This window comes from Lolium rigidum, chromosome 1 (genome assembly GCF_022539505.1).
Source record: "Lolium rigidum isolate FL_2022 chromosome 1, APGP_CSIRO_Lrig_0.1, whole genome shotgun sequence".
NCBI classification, from domain to species: Eukaryota; Viridiplantae; Streptophyta; class Magnoliopsida; order Poales; family Poaceae; genus Lolium; species Lolium rigidum.
Window position 1 is genome coordinate 233,223,596 of NC_061508.1, and position 5,774 is coordinate 233,229,369.

The 5,774-nt window shown below is 37.7% G+C and overlaps 1 pseudogene; it reads left to right on the forward strand.

The window, feature by feature from the left end:
- Positions 1-2,916: 2,916 nt before the first annotated feature.
- LOC124656057 lies at positions 2,917-5,514 on the forward strand (annotated as a pseudogene).
- The last annotated feature ends 260 nt before the right edge of the window (positions 5,515-5,774 follow it).

Sequence of the window (5,774 nt, forward strand, 5' to 3'; positions counted from 1 at the left end):
AACATAAGACCATAAGTTTAATTTTCTGTCCCCAATCGGACAACATAAGTTCACCACTCTTTCATCTAGTACTTTATTTTACAATTTTGCATTTAGTAATTTAATATAGCATTTATTTTACGGGAGTCTTTAACGCTCAGTCGACTGAGACATAAGCTATGTCTCAGTCAATTGACGTCATTCCCGTTTCTTTTGAATCTGTTTGACCTGGGTTGTCCAGTTGTCCTTGTTGGGCCAGTTTTGTTCCAGGTTGTTGTCCAGTTTTGTTCTTGGGCTTCTTCAGGTTTCTGAAACCTTTTTTGCTGTGCCCAAAAAAGCCCAACTAAACTACAGGAAGCCCAACTTGAAGCACACGAAATCAACCACTTCTAGATCCCTGTCGAGTACGAGAAAACAGACACGATAACCACTCCCAGATTCGTTTCCTTTCTTCCACCTCTAGCTAAACTACAGGAAGGAGAATGAATGAACAGATCTGACGGAGGGGAGCTAGTTCATGAAAAAACTAGAACAATGGATAAAGGAGACGAGGCTTACCATGGTAAATTCTCCAAACCCTTTCCCCAAAAATCTTGGGCTTCTTCGATCTGACTTTCTGCCAAACTCTTTCCCCAAAAATCTTGCCCAAACCTTCATCAGTCGATGATCCTTGCTAAAACCTGATGCATCAACAACAAAGAGGTCGAAAAAGATAGTATTGCAACAGATTCGAACTAATAGCTGATTTCATTTGCAACAGATTCGAATTTGGAGGCTGATTTCATAATAGGGACACAGGTAAACAGCACAAAACAAAAATGGCTCATGAATCCAACACTGCATACAAATTTGGAGGCAGATTTTTATAAAAGCAAATTTGTATGAAAGCTTATATACTGAGTTATGAATCCAACACTGCATACAATTCCAGATACCAAAGTACCCATACCTGGAAGTTGCAGGAAGCAGTAGCAAGAATTATAACACCTTCTGCCTGAATCAGGTAACTCTCTCTCTAAAAAGAAGTTATGCGTGTACCTGCAATTTATATTGACTACAAGTTAATATTGACTACATACATCATCCAGTTCGAGTACGTGCATTCAAAAATTTGTCCATTGCATTCAAAATCTGGTATGTGCATCCAGGTTTGCTCATGTTCCTCCTGAGCATGTGCCCAAAACATGCAAGCATGTACATATGTCTGACCAACTATGCTCATGATTTAATAATTATACCTCACATTTGCATGTTCTACACTTATTTTACCGGCAAAAAGCATCTACATATCGACCCAAAATGCATTTGCACTTCTTCAGACGGAAGTATTTGAACATAGCAAAATATACTGAGCCTTACCAGCAACAAGTGATCTAATGTTACTGTGTTAAGAAGCTCCCGACTATAAGTAAAACAAACATTGATGTGTCCCAACTTGCTGAACACGGAAAGCAAGCGAAAAATATGATCATGACATAGCTAACCTGACTATTGCATCTTCGTTGTCTAACACGTCCTACATGAGAAGCAGAAAACATCGCTGCAGGTTGCATCCTTTTGTATCGCTGTTATCAGAATTTGTAGAGACGTAATAATAGTTGGTTAGAGCAGGTTGAATAACAAAAACAAATTTGAAAACAAAAAAAAAAGCAGGTAATAACAAGACACAGAGGAAAAACTGTCACTAAATTGGAGAGGACAATGTGGAACTCAATTCCAACAAGAAAGTAGTCACCGCCAGAAGAAAGCAAATTCAGAGCAAATACAGAAGCCGAATTTGTGGACAGTAGTTTCTATTTCTAGCAAACAAAATTGATTACTTCTCGCATTATTTCCAAGACTATATAAGTAGTAGTTTGTTGTGTCACAGTAGTTTTTATTTCTAGCAAAAAAGTTGTTTATTTCTGGCATTAATTGTCAATACTATATACAAGAGCAGAATAAATTGGAATTATATGGCTATTATTTTTCCATGCAGAAAGAAACTGAAGCTCGCACAGCAAGCTATACTTTGAACAACAACTATGTTAACATGCAGGTTACTTTGATTTACTTTCTGAACTACATATCAAAACATTAATTACAACTCAACTTTGTCAACTAACATATGTTTTAATGAACTTGATGTTTAGACTAAGACAGCAACATGGACATATGACTACAACTCAAAGGAAGCTGAACAAGGTGACCTTGAAGATCACTATGCTGTAAGTTGTTCCATACTAACTTTAGTACATAATTATATGATCATAAAAAACATTGAAATATGGGATAATGGGATGACAGATGGATTTAGTGACTTATCTGAAACTAAAAATGAAGATATCCTTATCACAAGGTAATGGTATGTCCTTCACGGAAATGTTGTTGTCTGTCGAAGCACCATCAACATCACAGGTAAGAAGCAACATACATAGCGCAGGGAAAATGTTGTTATAACAAAGTTCCTGGTTGTTTAAACCGACTATTATTGTAAAAATATAAATTTGCAGAGTTATTTACAAAGCAATTTCAATGGAATGGAAGAGGGAATGGGTTCGGAGGTAAAAAAGATAACTGTGACTACAAATTAGCTGTGGATTATCTTTAGTTGCATATTATAGATAACCAAAAATTGAAAAAATGTGCAGAACAAGACATTTATGATAACTGGCAGATATGCAAGTTCCCAGTCTACGCTCCTAGATGTACAAGAAGAAGAAGAAGCTTATGAGCAACCAGTATTTGGTGATGAGGATGAAGAATTAGCTGAAGATGAGACAAATATTGGAAATGAAGATTTGCCGAATTATGGTTCAGATAGCTACTACAATTGGCAATTCGATGACAATGAAAATCAGAATAATGATCCAGTACATAATAAGCAGCATATTCCAGAGGAAAAAAACAGTTTCGACAATGAAACTCACAAGTAATGAAGATGGTGAAGAAGTAGATATGGACATGCTCGAAGGAGTGGAGAAGCTAACTCAAGAAGATATCCGTATTTTCCTTGAAAATGAAAGTGTTGTTGCAGCATTACAAGCTAGTCAGGAAGTTACTGGGCATCATGCTCCACACTTAAACATGGTATTTAACACTGAAGAGGAAGCCTACAAATTTTACAATGAATATGCTTCAATTTGTGTATTCTCTGTGAAGAAAGCGGGAAACTACAAAGGCAAAAATATTGGAAATGCTATTGGCACGAGAAGAACTTACACATGCAGTAAGTTTGGCAAAGTAGTTGCTCCTGAGGTAATTGAGGAAAGGAAGAAGAAGAGACAAGAGAGAAACCAACAGAGAGCTGGTTACTGGACCGCCACCTAAAACAAGAAAAAGGAGAAGAAATGTAAATCCTGTTTCGGGTTGCAAAGCCAAAATGGTGGTTACACTAAAAGGAGACAAGTGGGTTGTCACAAACCTAGAGTTGCACCACAACCATGAGTTAAGCCGCCACGATGAGAGCAAATTCCTGGCATCCCATAGACATATGACTGATCAAGAGAAGCTCTTCATTCGCACTTTCACTTCTGTGAAGCTTCCAGCACGAAAGATAATGGCAATACTCACATACCTGCGAGGAGGAAAGCCAAAGAATGTTCCTTACAACAAGAAATATGTGAGCAATGTCATGACTGCAATCAGATTAGAAGACAACACAAATGATATGATGAAAGTTCTATCTTATTTTAGGCGAGAGGCAAGAAGAAGATCCAAGGTTCTACTATAATTTTGATCTTGGAGAAGGGAACAAGGTCAAATGCATATTTTGGTCTGATGGATTTTCTCGACACATGTATGACTTATACGGTGATTGCCTTAGCTTCGACACAACATTCAAGACTAACAAGTATAACCTCCCATTTGCTCCTTTTGTCGGAGTGACAGGACATGGCCACAACTGCCTATTTGCTTGTGCAATAATCAATAATGAACAAGCAAGTACCTTTGAGTGGCTATTCGAGGAATTCCTCATATGTATGGGAGGGAAGCATCCTGCAACAATTATCACAGATCAAGATGCTGCAATGGCAAAAGCAATAGATGAAGTTTTCAAACAAACTTGTCATAGAAACTGCTTCTTCCATATCAAGAGAAAGTCGGAAGAAAAGTGTGGAGGAAGCTTCAGTAAAATACCAAACCTTCATGCAGATTTCTCTGACATTCTGCGCAACTCGCTGACTATAGCTGAATTTGAGCATTTGTGGCCAGAGATGATTTCCAGATACAATGTTGGACACCTGAAATACTTGAAAATTATGTGGGAAAACAGAGCGAAGTTTGTCCCCGTTTACTTCAAGCATAACTTCTTACCTTTCATTCACTCAACTGCTAGAAGTGAGGGAACTAATGCAATCTTCAAAGACAATGTGGGGTCTACATATAGTGTTATCAGCTTCTTGGGTGAGTACCAGAAAATATCTGAAAACATAGAGGAATTGGAAAGAGAACAAGATTCAGTAACAAGGATAACAGAGCCGGACTATTGGGTGCGTAGCGAGATAGAACTTCAAGCTGGTCGCATGTACAACCGGAAGATATTCTATCGGTTCCAAAAACAAATAATGTTCACAACAAAATTGCATGTTCAGGAAGTTCAAAAGTTTGTCAGGTATGAGGTCTACAAGACACCTATGCTACAACTGCAAGATTTCAGGTCCAGAAAGTACCTTGTTTCTGTAAACCTACAAGCAGAAGAATTCGCCTGCATATGCTGCAAGTTTGAGAAGGATGGCATAATATGTGCACATATACTGAGGGTCCTCATCCACCTTAACTTGTCAGAACTTCCTGAAAAGTATTACATCGGTAGGTGGAGGCCAAAAGATAGAAAATACATCAGAGATAAGCGAGTCCATCCCAATAGATCTAACAACAAGTAACAAACATACGAGATCTTGCGTGCTATCTAGGAAATTTTGCAATGTTGCCTCCGAAGGAGCTCGTGGTCGAAAGGAAATACTTGTTCTTGCTGGATGAAATCAAAAGGATAGAGGACAGACTAGATGAGATGACTCAAGAAGATGAAACTGCGGAATTCCAGAAAAGAGAAAAGGGCAAACAACCATCTGCAACAAGTGAACAGCAAAAACCAAGAGAACAGCAACATAAAGATGGTTTCCCAGATAACCTACAAGATCCTGATGTTGTTCCTTCGAAAGGACGTCCAGAAAATTCTAAACGACAAAGGACATTCGTTGAAGAATTGATGTCAAAAAATCAAATTACATGCAGCCACTGTGGTTCACATAACCATAACATTGCTACATGTACAATGAGGCACATACCCAAGTCATTTTTTGAGAAAAGTGTCAAAACCAGCAACAAGAAAACAGCGGGTAAAAAAAAATTAGCTAAAAAAGAGCAATTATAAAAGTATTTCCTATGTTTATAATGTTTAGAAACTAATTCCTAGAGAATTTTCATTTTGTTGCAGGTAAAGCTGATGCTGAGAATACAACAAAGAAGCAAACACAAAAGAGAAACCAGGTGAAATCAACAGGCAACAAGAAGAAGACATCGTCAAAAAGCCAGGGGAAAACATGCCTCTAAAAAAAGCAAGCTGGAGATTTGTGTGAAAAAGATTCTAGCTATTTATTGATGTTGTGAAGTAGATTCTAAACAATGAATCTGAGATACTGGAGCAAATAAATGTAATAGTACTAGTCATACCTGGAAAAAAGCTTCTGCATTTCTTCTCTGTGTCGGATTCCGATATGTCTTACGCATTTCTTAACAAAAGCTTGTCATACATGTCTTTACTTATGAAAAGTGAAAAATATGCGAGTTGTCATGGTACTTATAGAAAAAGA